The 17,056-nt window shown below is 39.1% G+C and overlaps 1 pseudogene; it reads right to left on the bottom strand.

Moving 5' to 3' along the window:
• Window positions 1-15,344: 15,344 nt before the first annotated feature.
• Window positions 15,345-16,546, bottom strand: LOC149229780 (pathogenesis-related thaumatin-like protein 3.3 pseudogene; annotated as a pseudogene).
• Window positions 16,547-17,056: the final 510 nt, after the last annotated feature.

Here is a 17,056-nt window from a genome sequence, read left to right as displayed (position 1 = left end):
AAGTTCTCGTAGCCTTGAGGTTAGTTCCACTTCTGATCAGAAACCTGTTGAATATCTCCAGGATCCTCATCACCCTATCGTTTACACTCAAAATCAATCTATTTCACAGTTTTCACATCCTCCACAAGGATCACCCGATCCCATTGCTCATGCATTGGAGGAGTCATACGTAGCAATCACTATTGCAAAATGAAATTTTTCTTCTTTCATTATGTTTTCTCACTTTTCAAGTTCGAAGGTGTGTACATGCTTGTCTTCCATGTGCAATGTGTTAGGACACCATGATACATTCACAAAGTTCCTTTCAAGTGCTTTTCAACTTTACTTTTCTGTGGATGCATTCAAGCTTCAGACTTATTGGTTTAAATTGTTGTATCATTCTTGTGTGTTGTTTTTCCTATATATCTTTTTTTTCTATCATACTCTTTCCTTCATGGTCCAACCAAATTGCCGATGGCTGCATTGGAAGTATCACTTTACGTGAGTTGGCCTATGCTCTACTTAGGTTAGGAGTAGGAGTAGTGTTTGATTTTATTGTTTGTTTCCTCATTTTATTACTTTGTTTTGCTTTATCTTTCTTCTTTCCTTTTCTTGTTTTCTTTTACACCTAGGTTAGTTCCCTCATGAAACTAAAGCTTCTTAGAAAAGCAAGGTGAAATCCAAGAGGAAATTGTACATCTATCAACACTTGGTTATCTATCTATTCCCTCTCTTTAGGAAAATCATGCATTTTGTCTAGTCGATGATACCCTGATGTAAAATACATCCTCGTCAGAGAGATTGATGGCGAAATCATGATGCTTTCACTCTTAACTAGTACCGCCTACTCTAATCAGTTTTTTATTTTCGGTTAACCCCTTTCAACTCAGTCAAGTAGAGTAAGGAGAGGGGGAAACCTTAAAAAAAAATTCATAGGTATATATAAATATCGTTATATAAAGGGAAAACCTATTCTGCTCTCAATAAGTCGGGATCCCTCTTCCACCTCATGAAATAAATAAGTGCCTGTGCATAGTTCTTTGAAAAATGAAAAATGAAAAAAATGAAATAAGGGGTGAAAGAAGAGAAAGGATTCTTGCACAGAGAGGTAAAGCAAGTAAATCCATTGGGGTACTATCCAGGTTCGCTCGTAGCTGTGCAATGTGTGTGTTCCTAAAGTGACTCCGTTGGGGTACTGTCCAAGCCTGCTGGAAGCGGAGTAACATCAGAGATGAAACTAAAACTATGACATCCTATTTTACTTTTACGTCTACATACCCCTCATCCCTAATTGAAACAAGTCAATTTGACTTGGCTGGTTATGTGTGCTGTTGATAAAGAGAATAGTAGGGGCTACATCTTTAACTCAAGCTAAGGGAAGAAGCTATGATAATCAAAGAATTGAACAATACTTTCAGAGGAGGTAGACTTGATTTGCATGAAACAAGGTCCATTTAGAGAGCTGGAGTTCTACTAGTTTGTCACCAATGTTGTAGCGGGTACAACCACCCTCCATAATTTTGCATATGTTTCATTTTGGAGCCTCCCTTCTAAACCACAACAACTCATTTTACACTGATCCAGGTACTTTTGCTATGATTGAGCCTTATTATTTTCATCTTGGCTCGTGTTTTCTCACCTAGTTCATTTTATAACCCATAAGCCCATCTATTGACTTGGTCTTTCAATAGTTCTAGGCTTGTGTTAGATAAATGCGCAATCCTTGAAGGAAATTGGCCTTATTCTTGGGAATTGCAGAGTCGTGACAGCAGTGAGCCTTGAGCTCGGGAAATGCGTAGTACCGGATGGCAACCAACATTGATATGAGAAATTCCATAGACATGAGAGGCAGCCCAGAGCCACTCAGCCTTGAAATTATGAAAAACCCACTATGCTAAGATATTCCACAGTGCATGAGCCAGAAAGTTGCTCAGTTCTTCCGAGAACTACATAATATTTTCAAGTAATGCATGGTAGTTTTTCCCAGAAAAAAGAAAAAATAAAAAGCATCCCTAAAAAATAGGGATCTATCTTTAGCAACATGAAGGAGGCACTTGAGCTATTTTGGAAACTGTTGCCAAGTGTCAATTTTTCCTTGATTTTAGCATGAGCTTCATAAACCCTAACTTGACCAAATCTATTTAATTTGTGCTATTAGAGATCATTTGCACATTAGATCTTGGATCTATGGAATTCCCAAGGAGGTCAAGGACCCTTTGGTGTGATCATCATCGCTTTTCTGGGTGACTTTTTCTTTTCTAGTCTTTTGTCGCTTTTTGTTGTTTAGCTTTTGAGAGTGTTTTTTCACTTGTTTCTTTAAACAACTGCTGGAATTTTAACATGTTTTAGCTTGTAGAAGTGTCATTTCAAGTTTTAGATTTCCTTTCCTAAGTGTCGTATATGTTTTCCCATTTTTTCACAAATGGTCATCATTGGAGCAACTATCTCCACATGCTTCATTTTCCTTTAGTTTAATTAATTCCTACACTTGTTTCACATGCATGCATCAACACTTAGTCAAAACTACACTTAAATTGCACCATCCTTCAGATCTGCTCATTTTTCACACTACCCATGAGCAGATATGGGCTCCCCTTTCCTGAATCTCACACTTCACTACATGCACTGCACAATCTAGGAGCTCAAGGCCTCTACCTTGGCTTCCGGAATTGTGCAGAGGTTTTACTAACCTAGCTCCAACTGTGCACAACGTAGTTCCAGGAGCCAACCTCCCATCTTAGCCATTGAGATTGTGTAATGCGTAGTGTCTCTTGGCCTTCACCCAAGACTGAACTGTACATTGCACAGTTCCAGTCACCAAGCTTCCTGATGGACTACTAGGACTGTGCAATGCGTAGTTCCCACATTCATCCAGTGACCTTTGTCTGCCAAAATTGAGAAATCTTTCCCATCATGAGCCCGACTTGTTGTTTGATCATGTTTTTAATTTTATTTGATTTTTAAGCTGACATTTGCTTTCCATTAGTGTCCTTTATATCCCACAAGTACAATAGTTATTGAACATCTCTCTAGAAGTTATAGTTAACATGGCATCCAAGAGAGTCGCATAAAAAAAACTATCGATAGTAGTACCGGGGAAGAAGTTGAGTAGATATCAATTGATATACCAATTTATGCAGATACTCGGATGTTCATTGATAACGGTTCAATACTAACATGGCAACAAATCAGAGATACTTTCGTAGAGAACTTCAAGGAAGACTTAGAATACTGACAATTTTATATTAGTATCCAGTGATTATGCTTATATAAGGTTACATGTAGGTACTCCGCCTTCCCATGTGCAGAAATTATCCACTAGATTATCTCACACATAGATGAACAGACCATGACATTGAGTAGTGCCAACAAGATAGAGCTTGCCACATTCAAGGCAGAGAAATTTCAGTAGATGTATCATTTACCCTAGATGGTGAAGTGCATGGACTCATTTTTCTATGCCACCCATAGATTTGTGAACACTAGAGATATCATCAAGCTCTGGGTGAAAGAGCCTTCAAAGTTTAGACAGACACCCAATCATGTTTACAAGACACAATCCATTAGGAAGGCTTATCAATTCTTAATCATCTTTTCATGTAGGATATAAGGTCAAGAGAACAGAAAAACCTTTCGTGGAGGTTGGATAGTCGTGTTGGACCAGTTGGTGAATGATGGGAAGCCATTCAACTGGTCAGATTTGTTGGCTGATCATTTGAAGATCCATGTCACTAACACTCGGAATCCGCCCAATAATGAGCAAGCAAGTTTTTACATGTCCGCATACTTACTGGATGCAATTTGTGCCCATAAGCCATTCCCTGGCATGAGCTGGACATGGACACCAAAATAGTTTGTCGTCAACATCTATTGCAAGTTCCTTTCTGACTGTGGCTATCGAGGAGTGATGGCAAGGCTAACTGACCATTTTATCATCTTGTTTCACAAGATTATCTTTGAGCAGGATCCACCTTGCATGTCCCGACAAGCAATGGAGGCAGTAGTAAACATTGCATATTGTTATGCCTCGCTAGTTGGCACCTTAATCAGGGTGTTTGGCAAAGAGAAGCCTCTGGATGTTCTACGAAGCTATGCCACTAAGAAGATGATCATGCAAGAGGTCTCATATCACCTTTAAATAGGGTTGTGAGGAGGACTACATAGGAAGAAGAAAGAACCATGTCTTGTTCTTCCTTTGCGGATCAAATTATATGTGATTAAGAGCTTGAAGGATGTAGATGCCAAGGCTAAGAAGATAGTGAAGTTTCAATTTAGCACCAAAGACTTCAATCCATATGATTCCCATAGTATTTTCAAGGACCACTGTGTGAGGGTGTATTTTCCAAGGATCCACAGGACATTTCGCTAGCCAGAGGAGGACCCTTGGAGGTACTGCTATAATGCCTCCAGACTCAATGAGCTGACCAGCCTAAAATAATAAACATAAATAATCTTTTTTCTTTTAAATGCACTATCAAATACAAAATCATAAATATTATTGCATTTAATAAAATGAAAAACCATGGGTATAAATTCACAAAAACATGATATTAATTTCCCAATTATTATTTGGCTTCAAAACTATGGGTATCAATCTATTTATTATTTTTAATAAAAAACCATGTTTATAGATATTAACTATGAATATTCTTGTTATTACCATTAAAATAACATATGAAAACAGTATAAAATACAACTATTCTTATTTTCTTTATTTCAAACGCATTATTTAAATTATAAAAACATGTATTTATCCATATTTGAGATGCATTAAATAAAATTTAAATGCATGTTGTTATAAAATCATGATTATTTTATGGTTGTAAATGAAAAGCCATATGCATTATTAAAACCACAACTAGATTGTTCACGTGAATGCAAAATGATATGCATTAATAATACCAAAACTATATTATTCCTTACCAAGGATAAAAATAAAGACTGCAAAAATTAAGGAATCGATTATCATATATGATATTATTAAACAAAATTTCATTCACTCGCAACTACCATCCTAGAAATTGTAGGCCTAGGGAGCAGAGATTCTTAAGGTGAAGAAAACTAATGATTCTTTGTATATTAAAAAAACCTTTGAAATTTTGGATTCAAATTATAAGTCATCAGCTCATCGCTCCCGTATTTAAGTATTTAGGTACTTGCAATAAACCTTTCAAGGGTGCAAGCAACTTTCCTCAAGATGAAAGAATGATTTTCGTAAAAGTTGGTCACATACTCACAGCAATGCGATAATTGATATGGAAATGGAAGAGAATATTTCCATTTTTATGTATCCCCACTTTGGCTTCTTCCTTCCTTGGGCTTCGAGTCATTGAGATCATCACGTTCCCCTCAATAAGCATGCCCACCCGTCATAAATTCCTTGAGCCAAAGAATTTACGATGAGTGATCCAGTAATTGTAGACTCTTCTAGAACTAGGGGAGGGTTTCTATAGAGTTCACAGTTTCTGGTTGCCAAATTAATAATGAAAAGTGAATGGTTGGAAATTTTGCTCCAGTTTTAGAGCACATAAAGTATTGAGAAAAAATTTTGGCGAAAATCACATCATGATTAATTTGTCGACGCGTTTTGAACCAAGTGTGGTTTATTGTCAGGGCAAGCTGAAGAACCACACCATGGCAATAGTTTAATAGAGAGAGCAGATCATCCAACAACTATGTTTGACAAGAAAACGGCTATATTCTATATAGATTTAATAATAAGTCTATTATTAGTTTATTCTCATTAAATACAAACAATTAAATCTAATCAAATATAATAGTAAATTTAACAAAACTAACTTTTGGATTTCCCTATCCTTATCCCTCTGTCCAACACAGTTTCCTGGTCAAACATAGTTGTTTCTGGTTAAATATAGCCATTGGAAGATCTGCTCTCTCTATTTACACTGCTGCCATGGTCTGGTTCTTCAACTTGTCCTGACGATGAACCACACTTGTTGATTCAAAACGCGTCGACAAATGAATCATGATGTGATTTTCGCCAAAAATCTTTTCAATACTAATATGAAAACTGATATGAATCACAAAAGCCTCAACCCACATAAAATATATTAACTCTATATTATCTATAGGAAAAGCCAAATACAATATTACTTAATACATTAATGCATCATTCCCAAAGTTTCAATACCTCCATGCATTTATTTTAATCCAATAAAGTTTTCTACAATATCTTATTATTATCATAAATGCCAAACAATCAGTCGATCTTCAAAATTAATTTTTTGGGTTATAGGGATATTACGAAAACGTTCGTTGGATACCTTGTATGGATGCAACTCTATCATAAAGAAACAAAGTAAGACTTAGCATCACAAATTTTAAATTACAAAAATCATTGTTGTTTGTACTTTTGGATAAATTACAAAAATCATTGTTAGTTTCTACTTATTTGTGGACACTCTAACACTAAATGAATAGAGACTTCAGATTTTCTTACGATGATGCTGCATTCTCATAAGATATTTCATAGGATTTCCCATAATTGTGGTGTCAAATATAAAGTACCATTTATTTGTGTTGTTAATTAAACTTTTCTAATGATATATAATGTTTTTATTCTCAAAGGTGCTTTATACGTGAGTATGGGGTTATATTAGCATTAGATAACATAAGAAAAAATAAATAAAAGTTAACTACATTAAGAAATTTAAAAACTACAAATTAGATTTTGATTAAAAACTAGATGCTACCATTCAAGTTTAAATTTATAGCTACAAATTAGAGGTATAAATAAAAAAGAATTTTAATTTTAATAAAATAGAAAAAAGAAAAGCAATAAAGATAACTATTTGCTTTGATTGTGAGATGGTCATAAAAATGTTCATAAAGGAAAATAATTATTCTTATTACTTGCCAATAATGAAAAGATTGAAATATTTATAATTAATGCATCAAAGAGTAGATAGGTTGTTACATTGGTAACATTAAATAAATTATGTATGTACATTTATTTATCACAACCAAATAATTACATAAATAAATATACTAAATAAATACAAATATAGATCTATTATTTATATATATATATATATATATATATATATATATATATAAATATATATATAAATATATATATTATATATTTATATATATATATATATATATATATATCATTTAAATGGAGTAAATGATACCATCATTTGAAAATAAAAATAAATAAATTATATTAATATCTATCATAAATATATGAAAGTATAATTTGTTTAATTTTTTTGTAAACTGAGGCGAAATTCTATTACTTCAACATATGGTAAAATATACAAACATGAGCAGGTCATTGCCCGCCCTTAAGGGAAACCGGGAACCACCGATAGTTTTTAACCGCCATCCACAAAAAATACATGTCCAAACTATCTAACCATACAAAATATCCAACTATATGTTCCACAAGCAAACTGTTTCGTGTTTGAGACATTACCATTCAGGATTACAAAAATTCAAAAACTGAAAACGATAAAAAACCTCTTGACAGCATTGTCCATCTCTTATTTATTCGGGGTGTCCAGCTTTGGTCCGCTTTCGGTCTTGATCTCAAAGCCATTTTCCTTGAACAGCTGTAGAATTTTATCCATCTTTCGGTCCTGCATAATCAGAGTCATCTGGATGTTCCTTAGTTCCCTTTTAAAGGTAGGGAAACCCTGAGCTAATTCCACCATTTCAACTGCTACTTGCTCCATGGCTTTAGCAAGGAGTCGTTTCATGCCCCAGTAAGCATGCAGAGACTGTTTGTATAGTGACAACCTTCCTCTAGTATGTCCTGGATCGGGGATGAAACTCTCCCAGTCCTCCATTTCCGGATCCGAAGCTGCCTGCAGAGCCTCCTCTTCTAAATGATCAATAATTTTCCTGATATGTGGGTTAGTCTCCTGTATATAAGCATCCTCTGCTTCATTCAATTTCCTCCTCATGTCCCGCTTCCCTCTTCCTCTACCTCTGCGCTCCCGCCCTACTCCATCTTCCACATCCGTTCTGGGCTGCCTACTCCCTCTACCGCCGCCTCCACTGTTCCTTCCCCGACCCCACTGAGTCCCCCGTCCCTTCGCTGGCCGTCCTCTCCCACGCCTTCCACCCGCGTCCTCATCAGTGTCTTCCTGCTCCTCCCTCTGATCTTCTGAATCCTCTGGTTCAACACTCCGACGCCTCCATTTACCGACCTTCCCTCCTGTCGCCCTTCGCGGTTCCTCATCAACCAGATAATCCTTGAGATCAAATTCCTTGTCTGATTCATCCGTAATATCCAAATAAATCCGCGGTAAGAATTCCTCTGAAACACCTTTGCCTTTTACTTCCTCCTCGGGCAAACCCTTTCCTTTCTGCTCGACAGACTTGCCCTTACTCCGTGTCCAGCGGCCTTCTCCCTGCGCCAGACTCCCATCCATACTTGACACTGTCGATGGCTGCATACTGCAGTCTCGCTTCCTCTGTATACAGGAAATAACTATGAATTTCACTCTACGCTCCTCGCGCTTGCATACAGAGCATAAGAAACCCCTCATCCGCCACCCTTTCAACTTAATGCAAAATGCCCGTCTGTCACCTTCATTAACACTTGCCCCATCTGTTGAATGATGATGTGAAATGTACCCAATGTTTTTAACACATCTCCCTCGCGTCCTCGAAGACGTACCCAAATCCGTCCTTGGGATGAACATCCCGCTCGTTTGGTAATTACCGTCGCCGCCCCTACGGTTACTCCCATCCACGCGCTTCATAATCCCCTGTCCATCATTAACTAACATGTCAGTTCTCCTCCCATTCATAATAAGGAAGCAGTTAATGATTTTCGTGTAATGCCATGGCCTCATCATAATCCTTTCGAAGTATATTTTGTAGTGCCTTCCATCGTGGGTCCTCCTGGTATGCAGCCCAACTCCCATCCATTACTCTGCTCGACGCTTCGCTACCCCAATTGGCTAAGAAATCCGCAGCTTGGTTGCCATTCCTAAGGACGTGATTAACCATCGTATACTCAATCCGATTAAGCAGCCCTTCGATATCTTGTATGATCGCAGCTGTTCGCCAGCTCGTCGCCACTTGGTCCCACCGTTTGCCATTCCGCAATTTGCTGAGCATATCAGTTGTAATTTTGGAATCGCCTTCAACCTCAAGATTCCGGTATCCATTTCTAACTGCAATTCGGAGTCCATTATAGAGGCCCCATAGTTCCGCTTCATTATTAGTCATATCTCCGCCCCATTCCGCATACACCCACCGTGTACTCCCTGTATTATCTCTAAAAAGGCCACCCCAACCTGCACAACCAGGATTACCCTTTGACGCCCCATCAAAATTCAGTTTGATTCGCCTATCCCCTGGAAATCTGAAATGGTTTGGACTGTGTACCTGATATCTATTACCCCTTTCAAGGTTAGGGAAAATCATTGTATAATCTATATTCAGCTTTGAAATTATTCGTTGCTCCTCCTGGGGCATTTTCCAATCATTCTCATCCCATACTTCGGATAAAACCGTCTCCTTTAGCGATTTACATATTACTTCCCAAACTCTTGATTCTTGAGAAATTTTGTCTCTAAAGATCCTTCGATTGCGCTCCTTCCAGACTTCCCATATTGCAAAACCAATCACCAAATTCCATAATCTCCTAACAACTTTACTCTGAAAATTCCCCTTGCCCCAATGAAATAAGGTATCCCTGAGACTAGTTGGGTCCCTATTCGTTTGACCAAAGAGTACTCTGATTTCTTCCCATATACTCTGAACGTAGAGGCATCGATTTAATAAATGCTCCTGATTTTCTGCCTCTTTACAACACAAATAACATCGTGAGGGTCCATGCATACCACGTTTCTGAATATTCTCCCATGTTAAGATCCGTCCTTTGCAAACCAACCACACAAAATATGTTATTTTAGGCCACCATTTGCCCTCCCAGATCTTTTTCCATTCCATTTGATCCTCAACCCTTTCCTCCCTCGATTTCCAGTAATATGCTTCTTTGACGGTAAACATTCCTTTCATCGTTTTACCCCATCTTAGGATATCTTTACCATCTCTGATCTTAATTTTCCTTGATTCCATTTCCTGGGTATACCGGTGTTCTGTCTCCAAGCTGATGCGATCTGCCCATTCCCTAGGCTGCTTCCACACTCGCCAGGTATCGTTTACAGCTCCTCTATGCCAATAATCTCTTACGTATATCATTCCTGCTCGTTGCCCTAACAATTGTACGTCATGAAGAGATTGGATGCCATTTAACTTATGCCGTTGCTGCCACCCTTCTTCCCAAAAACTTGCTGTACCACCCTCACGGATTTCCCAAAAAGCTAGATCCCCCACTATATCTTTATTGCTGCTTGCAAAGTTCCATATTTGTGACCCTCGGGGAGTTTCTGCTAAACGTAAGCGATCTTCGATTGTGCCTGGCATGTTATATTTTTGGTTCCAGATTCTTTTCCATAGATCAGTACCCCCCTGTACCCATCTCCACCACAATTTCGCTCCCAACACCTGATTGATAATTTCGGGATCTCGAACTCCTAAACCGCCATCCTCTTTTCGTTGGATAACCTTCTTCCATGAAACCAGGACCCATTTTCTCTGTTGTTGCGGACCTCCCCACAGGAATTTTCCAAATATTTCCCTCATTTTAGAAAGAACGCCCTTGGGCGCTGCCATAATAGACAATGAATATATGGGAATAGACAGTAAAACAGATTTTAAGAGGACAATGCGACTAGCCAAATTCAACACCCGGAACGACCAATTAGCCAAGCGTTTTCTAACCCTTTCCAACAAACTCTGCCAATTCTTTAAGCGATGGGAATTTATATCCAGTTGGACACCCAGATATTTAGTTGGTAATTCACCCTGTCTAAAGCCTAATACTCGAGTTAAATGTGCTTTGACAATTGCAGGAGTATTAAAAATAAAAGTACAAGACTTATCATTATTTATCGCCATACCTGAAGCCTTCATAAAAACTGCTAGAACAGACTTGAAGTTTCTGACCTCTCTAAGCGACGCTTCTCCGAATAGCATCAAATCATCAACGAACTGTTGGTGTGTGATAACTAGATTAGGCCCCCACAATCTAATACCTTTGATTCTTCGTTCACTTACCTCCCTCTTGAGCTTTCGACTTAATCCTTCCATAGCTAAGATGAATAAAAATGGAGATATTGGATCACCCTGCCGAATACCCCTGGTGGCATTAAAGGAATCCGTTGGGATACCATTGACCATGATTGAGAAATTGGGAGTAGAAATCATGCTAGTAATCCATATTATCCATCTGTTATCAAATCCAAAAGCTCCCAATACTTCTCGAAGATACTGCCAGTTTAATCGATCATAAGCCTTAGATAAATCCAGCTTCATAAGCATTCCCTGCTTTTTCCGCACCTTTAAAGAGTGTATCACTTCCTGAGATACCACTATACCATCTAATATTTGGCGTCCTTCCACAAAACCAGTCTGCTCAGGCGATATTAAGTTGGGTAAAATATGTTTCAGCCTTTTCACAATCACTGTAGAGATAATCTTATAGATGACGTTGCACAGCGCGATGGGCCTAAATCCCTGAGGTTCATCCGAGGTATTACTTTTAGGGACTAGGGTCAAAAAGGTTGAGTTAATACCTGGCCATATACACTGTCTCATTCGTGATTCTTCCACCGCCTCCAATACCTCTTTTCCTATAAAATGCCAGCTAGCCTGGAAAAATTCCACCGTATAACCGTCCGGACCTGGGGCCTTGTTCTTACTCATATTCATCACCACTTCTTCTAATTCTTCCATAGTTACTATCCGCATTAATGCCTTATTTTGGTCCTCGGTTACTAATCTCGGTATCTCCCTACAGATATGATGAATAGCCTCCCTTCGATCCTGTTGATCTTCCGTTAAAATTCCTTTAAAATAATCAACTAGGATCTTTTCAATATCCTTCTGTTCTAACACTCTTTCTCCTTCCTCATTCTTAAGTGAAAAAATCCTATTCCTCTGCCGATGTTGAATCATGGCTTGATGAAAGAATTTTGTATTCCGTTCCCCTTCCCTTAGCCAGCGGACCCTTGATTTTTGTCTCCACAAAATCTCCTCTTGTTTTCTTCTCTCCTCTAGCAGACTGAGAATTCGGCCTTCCTCGCGACTCTTTTCTTCATCTCTACCCTCCAAGATTATCCTTTGTTGGATGTCCTCCATTTCTCCTTCTAATTTCTGCTTTGCCTCAATGATATTACCAAATTCTTTTCGATTCCAATCCTTAATTTTCTGTTTGATTGCCTTTAGCTTCAGCTGTATAGTATGCATTTTACCTCTGCCAATAATGTTACATTGTTTCCACCAGTCTTCCAAGTTTCTGATAAACTTCGGATCCCGCAGCCAGAAAGATTCAAAGCGAAAAGGTTTTTTCCCTTTTACCTGCTTCATGTCAATCTCTAACCGTATGGGCCAGTGATCGGACCCCAGGGTAGGTAGAATCTGCGCTTCAATAAACACATCACTGTTTAGAATTTGCTCTGATAGCAGAAATCGATCTAATCTGGATGCAATTTGGTTCTGTCCTCCTCGTCGATTATTCCAGGTATGTATCCCATTGGTTGTATGAATATCTACTAACCGTAGATCCCTAATCATATCATTAAATTCCTCCATAGACACATCCTCTCTTCTTAGCCCCCCTCTCTTTTCTTCTAAATGCCTGATCATATTAAAATCCCCACCTATTATCCACGGGATGTTGGGAATTAAACTTCTCATGATATGAAGGTTCTTCAAAAAATCTCTTCGGTCTCTACAGTTATTAGGCCCATACACTCCAGTAAACAAAATCCGTTCCCTCATCCCTACCATTCTAAACAAACCTGAGAGCATCCTAGGCATAGTATACCAGTGTTCAAAAATTACCTGTTCCGGGTTCCACAAAATAGCCAAACCTCCAGCTGTTGCAGTTGCATCTAAGGCCATAACCTCATAACCTATTTTCATCTTCCGGATAATATCTGTCAGCATCTGACTGTCCATTTTCGTTTCCTGTATTACCATAATACTTGGCTTACCTGTTTGGATTCTTTCCTTCAAATATCTCTGTTTCCCGAGACTATTTAGGCCCCTAATATTCCAACTAAGAACAATCATTTATAACTTTTTGGGAGTTGGTAAAAATACCTCTGATAGAGGTATCACCCGTCCTGAATTTACAAGAGTCTCTCCGACAGCTTGAATTGATTCATTCAGCGTTCTTCTACCTTTTTTCCTACCGCTTTTACCTGGGCTTTCTCCTTCAAGATTTTGTGAATCCTGAGTTTCTACACCAGCGGCCCTCTTCTCTTTATATCGCTGAAAGATCTCCTTGTATAACTGCTTCTCTTTTTCTGGGATAAACCGTTCATCCAGTTTTTTCCAATCAGCGAGTAACTTCTTCAGTATATTTTCTTCCTCTGTTCCTACTTCCTTTACAATCTCCTTACCTTTTTTAGATTGATCAATAGTTACATCATTTCTTACTCCTACCTCCCCTTCCGGCTCTCGGCTTGGACTTCTGCTTTTCCTCTTACCATCCTTTATAATCTCCATGGGAGCGGCCACATTAGTGTAGTCTTCCGGTTGCGTTGGATTGGACGCATTACACTCCTTATCCTGTTGTTCATCTTCTGTCTGCTCTTCGGACTCGTGGAAGATATTGAAGTTGTTCTTACTCTCAATTGGTGAATTCACTACCTTGGTATGCTTGACTGGAGCCCCAGGATTTTGTTTCCTTTTCCTCTGGACCTCTTGAAATTCTTGTTCTACTCCTTCCCTTCCTTCGCGTGTTTGACTAACCTCCTTCGATTCCCGGTCAGCTACACCCGCATTTACTTGTGGACAATCTCTTGCAAGATGACCATACACATGACAACGCCTACAACGAAACGGTATATGCTCGTAATCAATAGGTTGCTGCCAAATTTCATCCTGATATTCAAGCTCGATAGATTCTGGTAGTGGGGCTGAAATATTCATATATACACAAATTCGAGCATAAGAATTATATTTGCCCCGTTTCGTAGATTCAGCTACCTTCACAAAAGTACCAATAGAATTTCCAATTCCTTCCAGTATTTCAGGATTCCAGAATTCATCTGGTAGCCCAAATAGGCGAACCCATAATGGGGCTGCCATGATTTTCTCGTCATTAGGGTTATAGCGATCCTCCCAGTATCGTATAAACAACCCTGCATTGTTCATAAAGTATGGGCCTTCTTCAAAGACCCTTTCTTTATCCTGTAAATTTGTGAAAATGACAGTAAAAAATCCCTTAGCTCCCAATTTCAGATCGATATGCCCCTTTGGCTTCCATCGCTGATGAAGCCATCTCGTTAGGTCCCTTTCAGAGGGCCAGTATCCGATAAACTTACATATTAACGCGTGATCCCTCATGTAGCACCGATAATCTTCCAACGTATTATTTGGGATGACATACCTGGGTTTTTTCTGAGCTCGGGGAAGGCACTTGTTCACCAGCCGGGCCTGCCATTGTGACCCCATGACCGGAATACCCTGTGTCCTTTCCGTCGCTCCCCCATGTCCACTGCTAACTCCAGAAGTTCCAGCTGTTACATTGCTAAAGGAGGGGATCTCTCCCCTCCCCTGCCGCGCATCCATTAGTTAATTCAGACCCCCAAAACTATCTACGCTCAGTCAATCACTCCGTGAAAAAAAAAATATGTCTGTAATACCACCTGAACGCCGGTATCCTAGAAAACCGCCATTATACACCTAAACCCGTGTGCTAATTGTCACCGAAAACCCTTATGCGTTTTTACACTCCATCTCCGTTCCTACAATAGCTAGATATCTTACCTTCAAATAAGTATAATTTGTTTAATTATTTAAAACTGAAAAATTATTAAAATAAATTATATTTAAAAAATTCAATTCTTCTCAAATTTTTAAATTAAAAATCTATTTTATTTCTTTGACAATAATATTAATTAATTTTTTTTTAATAAATGCTTTTATTCATTTACCCTTTTATATAATTGTACGTTGGATATCTACATTTCTATTTACCTTGTAAAATCTTAAATAACATGTTAAAGGAATACTATGAAAATATGTAATATAAAAAACAAATAAATAAATAAAGCCTCCCTGTTGGGAATATGTTGGAAATAATGGTGTCAGGGATTTTCATGATATTGTTGTGATTTTCTAACAAAAATAAACCATGGATACGTGAACTAAAACCATAGAAACTGAATAGCGAGTTCCAAAACGACATTTCAAATATAAAGAAAATTCAATCAATCAACGCCTTCCATATTGCATACAAAGAACTTGGCCCCTTTGAATACAAGGGCATTTTGATACTACAAGGCATTGACTTTAGTCACTCGCGTTTATTTAGAAAATATCATGATGTTAATGTTAACTGCAGAAGACGATGTTGTAATCACCAGAAGGGCAAGTGAAAGAACTGGAACTATCATCCTTGGCATAGTTATACGCTTGTGGGCACTACTCCTTGAAGGATTGGGAATAGTTGGTGGGAGAGAAGTTGTTTGCATAGTCTTCGGTACAATAGTATTGAGGGGTATTGAACTCCGCACAAGCACTCTTGTAACCATCTGTCACTTTCAATTCTACAGGGCACACCACATTTATGTTAGTGGTGCAACCTATTACTGTGCACGCAGAGTCTGAGGGAGTTGCAGAGAGAGGGATATTGAAGCCATCGACAAGAGAGATATCATAGAAGTCTTGAAGCAGCATTGAGGCATATTGAAAGCAGCACAAGCACTTTTGCACCCATTAGTTACTTTCAATTCGAAAGGGAAGACGACATTTATGTCGCTGGTGCATCCTATATTTTGGTAATTCAGGTTGGAAGGGGTTATGAAGAGGTATATTGAAGCCATTAACGAGAGAGATATCATAGAAGTCTAGTTTTCTAAACTGATTAAGAGCATACTCAAAAATAGTTTGTGTTGTAACTACCCTGCCCGCTAGCATCGAAGGAGCAGCCAGTACGATCCCAGATCCTCGCTTGCGTTGTTCTTGTGGTAACGTTGAAATTCCATGTTTGGCCCTGATGCAACACTTGGCCGCCACCAGGGCTTGCAGCCGCCCAAACAGTGAAAAGACAATGGTTCATCACTACCATTGTGGTGCCTTCAACACCTGCACTGTCACGCTCCTACACTGGCGGTAATCTTCCAAACGCACTATAGTGAGGTGCAACACCACCGACCACTTTCTTTTCACCAATACTTATGATCGTGGACTACGCCTAACATTCGTACTTAGTTTATTTTCATTACCAAGTATTATCTTTATCCTTTATACACGATAAAAACCATAAACATTCACCATAACAACATTAACACATAGAAATGCACAATAGTATAAAGGGAGGGGAAACTCCCCGATGTGAGTCTGCCCGCATATCAATATATATAAATTTCATGTATAAGTTAAATCTTGTTGGAAACCCAAAATTTACACTTAGCCAAGTTTTCAACTTCGGCAAACTCAGTTTCCCAACCTCGTCAGCACCACTGAATGGTCCTCGCACATTCTGCCCAACTTTTCATTCACCCATGAATGCGCTCGTTTAGCTCATCGCGTCGTTTGCCCAACTTGGGCGCCCACCCATGTCACTATGCATACCTACCTACCATGTCACCTCCTTGTCGTTTTCCCAACTTAGGCATGCTCCTCGTGTCCTTGTCGCCCAACCTAGGCACCCTTCGCACGCGGGTCGCACCTCCCATTCACAAACCCAAACACCTTCGTTCACCCGATGCCCAACCTGGGTCGCCCGTCATTCAGCCCTGCACGAACACCTTACCCGAGTCGCCTGTCGTTCAACCCTACACGAATGCCCTACCTAGGTTGCCCGTCGTTCAGCCCTACATGAACGCCTTACTCAGGTTGCCCGTCATTCAGCTCTACACGAATTCCCCACTCGGGTCATCCATCGTTCAGCCCTGCATGAATGCCCTACTCGATCCACCCGCCGTTTAGCTTTGCACGAACGCCCTGTCTGGTTCACCCGTCATGTGGGAACATCCGCACACCCTGCTCCTTCGCACTTCTTCACTTTTCACTT

The sequence above is a fragment of the Pinus tabuliformis genome, chromosome J, assembly GCF_031772625.1.
Source record: "Pinus tabuliformis cultivar Carrire ecotype Pingquan chromosome J, CPIR1, whole genome shotgun sequence".
NCBI classification, from domain to species: Eukaryota; Viridiplantae; Streptophyta; class Pinopsida; order Pinales; family Pinaceae; genus Pinus; species Pinus tabuliformis.
The sequence above is the reverse complement of the archived record's forward strand: the minus strand, read 5'-3'. Positions and strand labels throughout refer to the sequence as shown.